General features: G+C 41.0%; 1 protein-coding gene across 17 annotated transcripts in view; it reads right to left on the reverse strand.

Moving 5' to 3' along the window:
* Positions 1–14,433, reverse strand: part of LYPD6B (LY6/PLAUR domain containing 6B) — a 220,507-nt gene extending 206,074 nt beyond the window's left edge. For 16 of the 17 annotated variants that reach the window (XM_072613139.1, XM_072613150.1, XM_072613128.1 and 13 more), the window contains exon 1: positions 14,297–14,425. The gene's annotated coding sequence lies outside the window, so the exon portion shown is untranslated. Of the gene's footprint in view, positions 1–14,296 lie in introns of all 17 variants that reach the window. The other variant, XM_072613149.1, reaches the window with a different exon arrangement.

Consider the following 14,433-nt stretch of genomic DNA (forward strand, 5'->3'; position numbering starts at 1 on the left):
ACTCACAAGTTTTGAATACATCCATAGAATACATACATATATCAACTTTCTCATCCCTACTATAAAATCTTAAATAACTCATGATCTAGGCAAGTCATAACTTAGCAGCTTCCAATGAGGAATCTAAGGTTCAGAAAAGTTAAGTAATTTGCCCAAGATCATAAAGCCACTCAACCAAACAGTATCCAAGCCTAGGTCTTTTAACTCTCAGTCTCAGTTCTCTTTCTATGGCACCAATCTGTGGTCTTAAGAGCAGTCCCTGTAAGATGGTGAGTAAATGAAAACCTTAATCTCTTAAACTATCTCTGCTTCAGTCAGGAATTAGCTAGTTAGGTATTAACTTCTGTAAATAATCAGTTCTCTCTGTGCAGAAAAACAACTTTGAGAATTTAATTGTAGGGTAATGTGGGTTAGTTGAGTCACTAACCATTATCTGAACTTCATGTTTACTTTTTTCTTTTTGGAGGGGGCAATCACTTCTTGGGTGGCAGTGTTATGACAACTGCCTAGACAAACACATTTCACTCCTTGATCTTTAACATGGGGTGGAGGTAGAGAGTAGAGTATAATAATTTGCTATTTTATAAGTGAACTAAAATTTAAATTCAGCACTCTCACCATATTGATTTCCCTTTCTGATGATAGTTTTCCTATATATTTCTATATTAATTGGCACTTGATAAGTTTCACTATGTGTCATATTTCGGCATCTTTGCTTTGGTTCCCTCATTTGATTTGTTGTGTTCATCCTTTGTTGCCGAAGAAGACTATACCATCAGAGAAATGATGACATGACATGTACTTGACTTTGTTTTGAGTGAGGGAGGGCTGTGCAGGTCACCAGCCTCACTTCTGCTCCAGAGCCATCTGAATCCAGTGACCAGATATTCATCAGGATGACTGGAGACTTAAGTTCCTTGGGGATATAAGGACGGTTTTTGTTTTTCGTGTCGTCCCTTCTGCCTCCTAGCCATTAGTATGATTTTCTTCCACAGATGGTTTATGCAAAAATGGACCTACCATCTGAATGTCTCCATGCGTATTCCCAGTGCCTAACACAGTACCTTGGACAGAAAAGGCACTTTTTAAAAATGCTTGTTGACTGAATTATGAAATAAATCTGTAATACAAGGGGGTTGGACTAGACTACCTCCTAGGTCCTTCTCAGCACTAACATGTTGTGACTCCGTCCAAGGTCTGGCACTTGGCAGGAGCAAAACATACAATAAGCTTTTCTCTGACTCTTCCTCCCTGGTTGAGTAACATCAACAGATTTTGCCATAAATTTATACCCTAAAGCAGGAAACTTGATGATTTTCCTTCTCATTTGACTAACTATGACTCATCATTCTTCTATATTGGACTTAAGAAAATTGCAATATTCCATTCTGATTTTAGTATGTCTGTTCCTGCAGAGATGATTTTGAGTTGTGGTTTCTAAAAGTAACCACTTCAAAAAGAAAAAAGAAGTTTTCTTCTAAGACATATACTTGGGGTAGATTTTTACAAGAAGTTTATTTCTCGGTTTCTTCTGATACTAGTTTTCTCACAGAGAAAGCAAAGACTGAGACAGCTTCCTCTACAATAGGAGTTCTTAACCTGGGTTCAGTGAACTTCTTTTAAAATCTTATAACTGTATTTCAATGTAATTGGCTTTTCCTTTGCCTTTTATTTTATGCATTTCAAAACATTTATTCTGAAGGAGAGTCTAGAGGGATCACCACACTTAACCCATAAATTAACAGGTATAATATAATAATATAATAGAAAGAACACTGGGTTCAGAGAACAGAGGAGCTGAGTTCAAGTCCTAACTCAACTCTGAATACCTGTGTGAACTTAGATAATGACATGGTTTCGTCATGAGTTACATAAGGTTTTACAGTAGGGATGAGGAAGATGGAATATATATGTTATATGAATGCGTTAGAAACTTGTCTCATTTCTTTCTTATTTCACTGTGCAAACCTCATTTTCCCATTCCCCACCACCTAATTCCATATTCTAACCCTCCCACCCCTAAGTTCTAATCAAATATCACTTTCCACTGTACCCTTTGGAGTACCTGTTCCATAGACACCAAACTTCCCTTCATTCTAAATCCATTCCTCTCCCACTCGTTCCATCTTCTAGCCATTATTGAAACTTGGCTCCCCTGGACAACACAGCCTTGCAGGGCACCATTTCTAATACTGGCTGCACCCTTCACTCATTCCCCTTGGCTCATTGATCAAGAGAAGGTAGTCAGAATGCTCCTTAATCTGCATTGTTACTTTCAAATTCTCTAACTACCTCCATCACTCAGTAACTTCTCCTCCTTTGAGGTCCGTGCTATTCATATCTATCACCCAATTAAAATCCTGGTAGCTGTTGTCTACAGACTTCCAGGTCACTCCTTTTCCTTTTCTGAATTTGGTATATGGTTCACAATTCTTCTCTCCTTCCCTACTCCTGCCCTCCTATTAGGGCACTTCAAGATAAATAATGACTCTCTCTCAATCACCCTGACTACTCAGTTCCTCGCCTTACTTCTCACGAGCTACTCCTCCACTCTACCTCAGCCACACATAAAATGCCCTTGATCTTACATCACCCATAAATGTAACACCTCCATGTTCAATATTTGTGAAATTTCCTCATCAAATCATAACTTGCCTTCCCATTGCAAAACCCTATTCTTCATGATCTCTAATCCCTTGATCCCTCAATTCTCTCCCAAGCCATTTTCCCTATAGTAATCACCCTCATTCATTTCCTCATCTTAACTCCTTGGCGAGGCAATTCATCTACTCACTGTCTTCTTCTCAAGTCCCCTCATATTTCTTATTGGTCTCTGCCAAGTCTCAGCCTTAGGTCACTCCCATCATCTCCTACATACATGCAAAGTTGAACAAAAGTTGGACAAAAATATGGACAAAGTTGGACAAAATTACACAGCTGTTCTGATATGGTCCACTACAAATATGTTGTACTGCCTCAACTTGGCCCTCACTACTGCTTGGAAGTTCACCTATACCTACTCATCAACTCACTATCCCACTCTCCACAGAGGTTTTTCCGAACCTTCTCATCCTTCCACAAATCTTCCAAGGCTCCCCTCCTCCCATTCCCTTAGCTGAGAACCTCATATTTTACAGGAAAAATGCTGAGCCATTTGTTATATGTTTCCTCTTCTCTCCCTCATCTCATATTATATACAATATTATATTATATTGTCTTCTGTCTCACCTGATGAAGAGGACTTCCTCTTTGCCAAGGCTAAGCCTTTTCCCTGCTCAAGCAATCCCATTCCATCTCACATTCTCCAACAGACTGCCTCCTCTGTAATCACCCTCTATCACTTATTTTCAATCTATCTACTGGCTGCCTTTCTACTCAAAAACGTGCCCATGTCTCCCACATTCTGAAAAAAAAACCCTCACTTCACCTTCCATCTTCAATATCATCTTACATTTCTTCTTCCCTTTCTGGCTAAACTCCTTGAAAATGTTTCTGTAATGGGTACCTCCATTTCCTCACTCTCTTCTTAATCCCTTACAATCTGGCTTCTAACCACATCATTCCATTTAAACTTCTCTCCAAAGTTACCAATGATCTCTTAAGGTCAAATCCAATGACCTTTTCTCAAATCTCATCTTCAACTTTTCTGTAGTCTTTGATACTATTTATCTCTTCATTCCCCCTCCTATCTGACCACTCCTTCTCAGTCTTTGCTGGATCTTCATTCAGTACATGCCCTTAAACCATAAATGTCCCTCAGGGTACTATCCTGGACCCACTTCTCTTTTCCCTTTGTACCACTTCACTTATGATCTCATCAGCTCCCATGGATTTAATTACCATGTCTATACTGATGATTGTCCTATCTGCCTATCCTGCCCTAACCTATCTGCTAATCTCCAACTGTCTTTTGCTGGCAAAGGACCACCCAGGACGGTGTGCCCGCATCAAAGGAGGTACTGTGCTCTATGAGCAAAGCAAAATTGCAGTAGCTCAAAAGAAACATGTGATGTGCAAATTTAGAGACATCTCTACTCCAAATGTTCATATGAACTATTTGTGCCTGACCTGTGGTGGAGCCTTCCAAACGCATATTGGTCTGATCAGTCACCGTCAGACACACTGTAACTTGACACAGTGATGTCATTTTGATCCTCTTCTAGAAAGAAAGAACAACCAGACATCTCAAACTGCATGTCCAGTAGACATCTTAAACTCAACATGCCCCAAACTCATTATCTTTCCCCCAAAACCCTCCCCACCTCCTACCTTCCTTAGTACCGTAAAGGGCAACACTACCCCCCCAAACCCACTGATTCACAACCTAGGTGTCATCCTCAGCTTTACTGCCTCTCACTACCATCCCCCTCATATCGAATATGTTGTCAAGGCCTTTATATTTCACCGTTATAATATCTTTCTAACATGCCCCCTTCTGTCCTCTGACACTGCTACCACTCTAGTGCAGGCCCTGATCACCTCACGTTTGGACTACTACAATACCCTGCTGCTGAATCTGCCTGCTCCAAGTCTCTCTCCACTCCAAAACATCCTCCTTTCAGCCCCTAAAGTGATTTTCCCAAAGCGAAGGTCCAACTGTATCATCTCCCTACTCAATAAACCCCAATGACTCCCTGCTGCCTCCAGAGGCAAATATAAAACCTAGCTCCTGCCTCCACCCTTTCCAGTCTTGTTAAATCTTACTCTCCACACCATAGCCTTCCATTCAGTAATACTGGCCTCCTGGCTGTTCATTGAACAAGACATTCCATCTCTCAGCCCCAGGCACTTTTCTCTACCTTTCCTCAATGTCTGGAATGTTCTTCCTCCTCCTCTCAGCCTACTGACTTCCTGGATACAAGTTCCAACTAAAATTCCATCTTCTTTCCCAGCCCCTCTTAATTCCAGTGCTTTCCCCCTCTGAGCTCAGAGGTCAGTTGCCAATGTAGGCAGTAACTGGTTAAATTAGCTCTTGAGTAAAAGTTGAGCAATCAGAAAGAAGTAATAACCAGTAATAAATGGCAGTTCAGACTCTTTGGGTACCAGTTGGGATGGTGTTCGCTTTATGTCTTAGAGTTTAAAATTACAGAATTTCAGAGTTGGAAGGAACTTCAAAAACCATCTCTTCCAACTCCTTAATTTGATGAATGGAGAATTTTCTCTCACATACAGGCTTCAATTCCTAATCCATCATCAATCTTCCCTTCTTGTTCTGAAATCTATTAATGTTAGGTCGTAGTTTGGGTTCCTTTTCCCCTTCTAGGCAATGAATCTTGCTCTCAGCAAACTCTTCAGGGTTTATTCCCTTCTCTGGCTCCATCTGGTGTGTCTGCTTTGGGTAATGTTACACCCATCTCCATGTTCATCTTGAATATGAGTTGTCTAAAGTTCCTATTACTCCTCTGCTGCAAAGACTGCATGGTATTGTCCTCCAAACAGATACCTATGACATGGACATGACAGGAAAGGGAATGTTATCTGACTCCAAATCTAAGTTACCCAGAATACTCTGGGATACTTTCTGTCCTGTTTTATTTTACATTTAATTTTCTCTGCAAAGCAGCTACTGTGTCAATTTCATACCTGTCAAAATTCCACAAGATGAAGTGAGATGGAACTGAGGTCATGACTCCATGGTTATTTTAAAGCCATTATTTCAGAAAAGGCTCAAACTAGTAGAAAAAAAGAAAATAATAATAACAGCAACAATAATAAATGTATTCAAATGTGTACCCTCTTTTTAAAATAACCATGTTAACCTAAAAAATTATTCAACTCAATTGTGTCTGTGACTCACCAGTCCTACTGGGTCTGGTCTTTGTATAGGTCAGCTTTATTATCCATTATTTATTGTTATTAGAAATTACATCAGGTTATTTTTTATTATTCTGTTCACAAAGTGGAAAACAAACCTTATGATCTTACATATTATTACAGGAAAGTGAACTGTCCCTACAAGCCCCTCCAATTTAATTAACTTTTAGATTCAAAGTTCTATTTTCCTTTTGTTGTATTTTTTTTTTATAATCTATTTCTCCCTTTTGTGTGAGTGAGTGAGATAAGGAGAAAGGTTTGTTTTTTTTTTTCAAAGCTCTGTTTACTGCATATGATACTGCAGCCAATTCAATCAAAGGGGAAATAGGAAAGTGCCCACTGTATTTGTGCACAGTAAGCTGTTTGTAAAATTCTTTCCAATTTCCTGCAGTCAAATGTTGGCGTCTCCTAAAATGACATTACATAGAGGGGTAAACATTTTCAAACCAAGCACAAGTACTACATACAAGGAATTGAAAAAAGGAATCCTGCAGGGTTCATTTGTTTCCCTGATGTAAGGGATGCTGAACAGGAGAAAGGTAGGAAACTTTGAGATGTGGTCAAGTTCTGGTGGCTATTAAGCAGGTCAGAATTCAGAAAGAGGGAGAATTTAATGATGAATGTTTAGAATTAGGAAAAATATCAACTTTTCTTTTTTTGCCTATTGAACTCATTGTGAAGGATGTGGTTATCAATTAACTATCTAACAGGGACTCCCCAAAAGTTGGGGTAACCTGGGACATATATGTGAGTCAGTGTGGAAGTCAATATGGAATAAAGGCAGGAACACTTAACTAGAACTCTGACTAAGCCTGTCTCTGCCACAATGAGGGTAGAGAGGGAGGAAGGAGTGGGAAATACCTGGCTGTCTCTGCACCTCAAGTACTTCATCTATAAAATGAGTTTAGGCTAAATGAATACTAGGGTTTCTCCCAGGTTAGACAGTCTATGAGTCTTTGATTATTAAGCTACAAGAAGTTACTTTAAGATCTTTCCCTATAAATGTGAAAAGGTAAGGGGGGAGGGTCAACTGGATATTTCTATCTAATGCCAGGTTCAGCAACTTATGCCTTCAATGGCAGAACCATGCTGTTGTTTTTGAGTCATCTCAGTCATTTCCAACCTCTGTGACTCCAATTAGGATTTTTTTGGCAGAGATACTAGAGTAGTTTGCCATTTCCCTCTACAGCTCATTTTACAGATGAGGAAACTGAGGCAAATAGGATTAAATGACATGTCTGGGGTCACACAGCTACTAAATTTGAACTCATCTTCCTGATTCCAGACTCAGTGCTTTATCCACTGTGCCACCTAGCTGCCTGGCAGAATCTTAACTAGCTAATAATAACAGATATGTCAGATGAGAAAGACTTTCAGAGGTTCAGAGGTCATTCATTTGGTACAATGAGAAGATCATTGTATTTGGAATCAGAAGGTCAGGATTCAAAACCAGAATCTGATTTTAAGTACTTCCTATATGACATTAGGCAAATTGCTTAACATTCCTGAGGCTGAGTTCTTCATTTGTTAAAAGAAGGCGTTGAATTTGATGGCCTGTAAGGTTCCTCCCAATTCTAAATCTGTGATCCTATGATTTTCATATACCCATCTTTAAAATTTTTCATACATTTAGCAATTAATTGAACTTCAAAAGTAAAGAGTAGATCCCATCTTCAATCTTCTGAATAGGGCCTTCCCTGCTCACTTTAGAAAGGGGGCGGGGAGGAAGGGTCTTATAATAAGCATCCTTCTTTCCCGCAGGGAGGGGAACTTTTATCAAGACAGTCCCAATTCTCTCTTGTGTTGGTAATTCCTACTCATTTCCCTTTCTTGGCAGGGGATACCTGGTTGTTGAATATGTGCTTGCTGACAGTTGCCTGGATCTGCTTGAGTACTGAACCCTTAATGGGGTGTCACTGAGGTTAAAGTAATAATAACTACCTGTCAACTGGTGGCTGGATTCTGAGAGCTCAGCCTCTCTTGGGAGAGGTTTGCTTGCTCTTGTTAAATCAGCCTTTTCTATTCTGTGTCAAGTTATCACTGATCTGTTCCCTTCTTAGGAATCCTTTCCTTTCTCTCTTGAATAATATACTTGCCGCTAACAGAGTTCTGGGTCTGTCTCTCTTCTGGACAGTAAACTTATCGAACTTTTCTAGGAATGAAACGTGAAGAGAAAGAGACGGACACACAGAGAGAGGCTGGGGGGTGGGGGGAGTCAGACAGAAACACAAAGACAGAGAAAGAGAAGGAGAGGGAGAGGGAGAGAGGGGGGAGAAAGAGAGAGGAGAGGATCTTGAATTTCCCCAGATACTTCATCTGCACATTTTGATTTCTTGTCCTAAGATATTCCCCTTAATACAGAAGCTTGAAAGAGAAGTTTAACTGCACAAGATATAAGGAGAGATGAATTTTAAGAAAAGAATATGCAATTTGCAAGTCAGAGAAGCTTAGTTTTTTAATGAATATTGTCTATTTCAAAATGAAATAAATGCTTTGAGATTTCCTTATCCATTTCTCCCTTCTCTCTCCCCCTCTCTTCTCCCCTTTCCCACTCCATTTCTTATTCCTATGACCTTTACTTAGAATTCTCCTTAGAACTTAAAGTCACTGTGCTATGATCTTGAATATCCATCCTCTGGATTCCCTGTAATCGACATATTACACAGAGAACCTCTTCTTAAAAATCCACTGGGAGGAAAGGTACAAGGAAAAGTCTGTTAGGATTTAAAACTGTTGAGGAGCTTAGAAGTCATCTCTTTCAATCCATCTATTTTTACAGATGAAGAAACTGAGGTCCAAAGAAGTGGGATAAATTACTTAATCACAGCTTGTTAAATGGAAGAGCTGGGACTCAGACCCAAGTCTCTGACCAATTTTAACGTTATTCCCAGTATGTGAGACTGCCTCATCTCACAGCTAAGTCAGTGGCTATTCTCAGTGTCCCTCAAATACTCTACAGGCAGAAGGGGATAGTTCCAGAGCCCACAGAGATAACTGGGATTACTTTTCCTTTCCATGTCTCCTCCTCTCAATGTAAAGTTCCCCTTGGATCTCAGGGACCCAAGTTATTCTGAGTGATAGATATGATGACTTGTAGCTAGAGAATTCTAGGTTAAATTCAGAGAGGTAATATCTTAAAAATTCTCAGATGGTCAAACACAGTTATCAGTGATCGTATCTTGACTACACATGGAGCTCATTGAGAGGACATTAAATATAAAAGAACAAATATAAAAGATAAAAATCATGGATAGGAAAGTGAGGATAAATGCAAAAGAGTAACCTGTTCCTTTACCAATATGATCAGGCAGACAAGTGAACATATTCTTGATGGAACGATAAATTAAAACTGTTCTAGAAAGTAATCTGGAATTGTGGTGAAAAGTGACTAAAACAAGCATATTCTTTGATGCAGATCTCACTAGGCTTATACTTCAAGATTTAAAAAAAAACAAGGAAAGGTCCCAAACACACCAAAATATCCATAGCAGCCCTTTCTGTGATAGCAAAGAAATGATCAAATAAGTGTTCGTTGATTGGGAATGGCTAAAACAAGAACTTGAGGTCATCTTTCTCCAACTTCTTGGATAAGTAGCCATAATCACAGTTGCTGACACTTTTCTCTTTTTCAAATTTTTCTCATTCTAAACTTGACAAACACCAGCAAGTATTGAGTGCCCCAAGTCTCAGGGCCCTTTGATGCTATCAAACTAACCAAAAATTTGGGGACCCCCTATCTATATTTGCATTTCCATGTCCCAAGAAGAACAGAAAAGAGTGCACACTATGTGAAACTGCAAGTCTTCATTATACTCAGTGATTTTTTAAAAGCATATGATGAATTTAGCATGTACATTCCAAAGTTATTCTACTTCTGTTTCTTTCTTCTGAATCTCCTTCTGTTCTCTTCCAGGCACTTAAAAAATGGAGCATTATTTTCCATCTCTAACCAAACTGCCAGATATAATCAACTCTAGTACAAAGAGCTGAAAGAAATTCCAAGTGAAAGAAACTTTCTGAACACTATTTCTTTTCTTATTTAATTGATGCCTTTTAGTCTATACATCATATTCATTTCTGATTCCATCCCTGGCCCCTACATAGCAAGTTCCATGTCTGATAAATACTGGATACGTGACCCTGCTGGGGAGTCATTTAACCTCTAATCTCTCAGTATTAGGCAAATCTCTAAGACTATAAGAGGCAGAGAAAGTGCCAACCTAAACTGGTAGAGGAGTCCAGTCCCCATTCTAAGTTCACATTAAGTAAAAAACATTCCTAAGTATTACCTATTTAATGCCAGCAGCTAGTGATTACTTTGTCTTCTCCCAAATGTGGCTTCAGAGTCTGGAAAGGGCCCAAACATATCTTTCTGGCCTTATTTGACACCACTCTCTTTGATATACTCTACGGTCCAGCCCAATGGACAGCTGGCTTGTTCCCCAAAGTCACCATTCTGTCTCCAGTCCAATTCATCTTACACAAGCCATAGTCTATCCCTGGAACACACTTCATCACATCTGAGCCTTTCAAACATCCTCTTTCCCTTCAAGACCAAGTTCAAATCCTCCCTACTGCCTTCCTTTATCATGAGATAAGTTCAGAATAACTTATCTCAGAGAGAAAGTTCAGAAATTTCAAATTTTCATGGACATCATCACTGTTTTTGAGAGATAGAGGGAGACTCAAAAACAGGAGAAGACGAAGGGAAGGGGAAGAAGGATTTATATAGGGCCTGTTATGTGCTAGGCATTAGATTTAGTGCTTTTTACAAATATGACCTCGCTTAATTCTCACAACACCCTACAAGGTATTATCCACATTTTACAGTAGAGGAAACTGAGGAAAATTATGGTTAAGTGACTTGCCCAGGGTCACACAGCTAGGAAGTGTCTGAGGCCAGTTTGAATGCAGATTTTTCTGATTCCAGGCCCGGTAGAGATCATTACAAAGGGAAGGCACTAGAATTAAGTGGGATTGGGAGAGAATTCTTATAGGAGATCAGATTTTAGCTGGGAATTACTTAAAGGAAGATAGGAGATCCAGAGAAGCCAGGAAACAGAAGTGAAATGGGAGAGAACTCCAAACATGGGGAACAGCCGATGAAAATCGTTGGATTCTAGAGATGGAGGGTTATCCTTGTATTTGAGGAACAGCAAAGAAATCATTGTCCCTGGGTCATAGGGTACATGGAAAATAAGGTATTAAGAAAACATTGAAAATGGAGGAAAGAGACAGATTATGAAGGGTTTTAAAAGCTAAAGAGAGGATTTTATATTTGATCGTGAATATGATAGGGAATCACAGAAGTTGTTTCAAATGGGAGTGGGGGACTTCACAAGATCAGACCTGGGTTTTAGGAAGATCAGTTTGATGACTTGGAATAGAGAGAGACTTGAGGCACTGAGACCAACCAACAGGCTATTGCAATAGTTCAGGTAAGGAGGTGATAAGGGACTGAACCAGGATGGTGGTAGTGCCAGAGAAGAGAAAGACATGCACACCAAAAGATGTCCAGAAGGTAGAATTAATTGCTGAGTCATGTCTAACTCTTTGTGATTCCATTTGGGATTTTCTTGGCAGAGATACTAGAAAGATTTGCAATTTCCTTTTCTGGATCACTTTACAGATGAGGAAACTGAGGCAAACAGGGATAAGTGATTTGCCCAGGGTCACAAAGTTAGTAAATACCTGAAGCCAGATTTGAACTCAAGAAAGATAATTCTTCCAGACTCCAGACCTGGTGCTCTATCCACTATACCACCTAGCTGCCTAAAATCAATAGAACATGGCAACTGATTATATTTGGGAAGAGAGGGGGTGTGTGTGTGTGTGTGTGTGTGTGTGTGTGAGAGTGTGAGAGTGTGAGAGAGAGAGAGAGAGAGAGAGAGAGAGAGAGAGAGAGAGAGAGAGAGAGAGAGAATGTCTATATGTATTTCTGTATAGTATTTATTTTTTCATATATGTATTTCTCCCATACCCCCCAAAGAATATAAGCTCTCTGAAGGCAGAAAGACTGCATTTTCTTTTGTCTTTTTATCCCCAGCACCTAATGCAACGCTTGCAAATAATAAATGCTGGTTCTGTTCTATGACCTACTTGTCAGGCCGAGAAAAACTAAGAATTTAAAAAAATAAAAGAAACATGGTCTTGAAATATAATCTAGTTTATAGGTTCTTTGAAGATAAATTGTATGTTAGGCTTTTTGGGGGGGAGGAGGGAAGCACTTACCACCCTTCCTCCATTCCCAAGCACAGTACGAAGTACAATATTGTACTTTCTACTTCAACTGAAAGGATCAGTAATTTTGGAAGTATGGGCCCTCTCTCCATATCATAAGCCCTCTGTCTTAGAAGCCAGTCCTTACAAGTTGCTGTGGTAACACGTAATAATCCTTTGCCCCATATTTAATCTTCTGTTGATGAGTCACTCCAAACCTAGCCAGCTTGGTCCTTGGATGAGAAATACATAGTCCATCACTGGGCCCATGCTCAAGGTCTTTCCGGCTTCATAGGACCAGCCAGAGCTTGCGTTCTGCTGACACAGTCTCTGCAAATCCAAGGTTAGCAACCTCCATGCCACAAGGAAGCATCAAGTGAAGATGTTAGTGTTGACAGAGACAGGACATAATAAGCCTTAAATAAACACTTGTTAATGAACCGATGAGAAGCATTAGTAGTAAAGAAGTAAAGAGTACCGGCCTGGAAATCAAGAAGATATGGGTTCAAGTCCTGCCTCTGACGCTGCCTGGCTATGTGACCCTGCACAAGTCACTTCACCTTTAAGTCTTTCAGGCAATTGTCTTAGCCAATGATTCTTAACTCTTTTTGTGTCATGGACCCATTTGGCAACCCAATGAATCTTATTGACTCCTCCTCAGAACAATGTATTTAAATGATGGGAAAAATCTGTAGGATTACAAAGAAAGCCAATTATACTGAAATAGTTATTAATTCTTTTTCCAAAACAAGCTCACATACATCAAATTTAAAACCTCTGCTCTAAGACTATAAATGGCAAGAAGATGCCAAGTTGGGATGACAGAAGAGATCACGTTCCCAATAAAATCACAGGATCAGTCTCTATCAGGATATTATTAGTCAGGTATGGAACCCCTTCAAATAACTCCCTGTTATCAGGTGCTGCTTTGTTTTGCATGATATTGTCAAACAAAGAAAGGGATGGCCAAAACGTCATTTGTCTAAGAAACAAGTTTTCTTCAAGATTCATACTATCACCTGGTGTTTCCTATGGGTTACAATGTGGTTGTCAAGGGTTTCTGGGAAAAGTAGCCACTTCGAAGACTTACCTCCTTCATCTAGACTCATATCCTTCCAGAGAATTATAAAGTGGCTTCAAATCCACCCCCCAAAAATCTACCCTCCTAAAGTAGTTGCCAATTGCACAGCCCACTGAACAACACGAGTTTTTCCTTTCTGAGCAACGTGCCGCAAAATTGTCATGGAGGATTGCTGATGAATTTGGCTCCCGGAATACCTCAAGGCTCAAAAAAAAAAAAAAAATCCTTCAATTTTCAGGCAAAGAATTTAGGATCAAAGCACCATGGATTCAGAGTTGCTCTTTTTAGCCCAGGTCCTGGGGCTAGGAGAGAAGGAAGCACAGTGCTTGATAAATGCTTGCTGAATTGGAGAACATTTAATCCAACTCCCTCATTTTAAAGATGAGGAAACTGAGGACCTGAGAGGTTTACGGATTTGCCCAAGGTTTTCCAGCTCATTAGCGAACCGTGGAGTCAGGATTTGAAATCTAGTATCGGTCCAAAACTTGCTCTTTCCCCGCTAAGATTTCAATCTCAGTGGCCCTTCAGTGCTATAATATAAATGTACATTTAATTTTTAAAATGTTTTAAAGGAATCAATTGCTTCACCACCGTCTCCGTCTACAACAAAATGACAGAGAAGCAGATGAAAGAAGCACCGAGTGTAGTAACCCCATGGAGATTCAAATTTACATTTTACAGCCTGCACTGCAAGGGCTCCAGAAACTCCAGAAACTGTAAGTTACTGTACCCTCTCTCCTCACCCTCCACCCCCAGCCACTCTCCAGTGAATCCCTCTTCCCCCCCCAGGGTGCCCATCCCCTTCCCAAAGTTCGATTCTGCTCCACCGGGGCATACCGAGCCCATTCACCCATTCACCGCCTGCCAGGGCTAGCGAGAGCTGCCTGCGCTCTCTCCTGCTGTGCCCCGAGACCGCAGCTGTGGACCCCAGCCTCAGCCGGCCCTCCAGCGGCCTCGCGTCCAAAGGGAACCCCAGCACCCCGCCCCCCCACCCCTTTCCAGTCGGCTCTGCCCCAGAAGGGGCTGGAAGGCCCGGGGGCAGTGTGGGGCCGTGGTCGGAGCCGACGGTAGCCCGGGCAGGAGGATACAGAGTCCGAGTCTGAGCGAGGGTCTTGGGGGCGGAGCGCTTTTCTTCGCCCCCCGCACCCCGCTCTCCTTTGCCCAGCACCCCGAGCCGCTCACCTGCGCTCCTCGCAACGGCTCCTCGGTCCCCCTTCGGGCCGCTCTCCGGCAGCTCCCAGGGCTCCCCAAGGCGCCCCGGGACAGGACGCGGTCTGGCCGCCGAGCGCCGAGTGGGGCGGGCCCGGCGGGGGAGGGGC

The sequence above is a fragment of the Notamacropus eugenii genome, chromosome 5 (assembly GCF_028372415.1).
Source record: "Notamacropus eugenii isolate mMacEug1 chromosome 5, mMacEug1.pri_v2, whole genome shotgun sequence".
NCBI lineage: Eukaryota > Metazoa > Chordata > Mammalia > Diprotodontia > Macropodidae > Notamacropus > Notamacropus eugenii.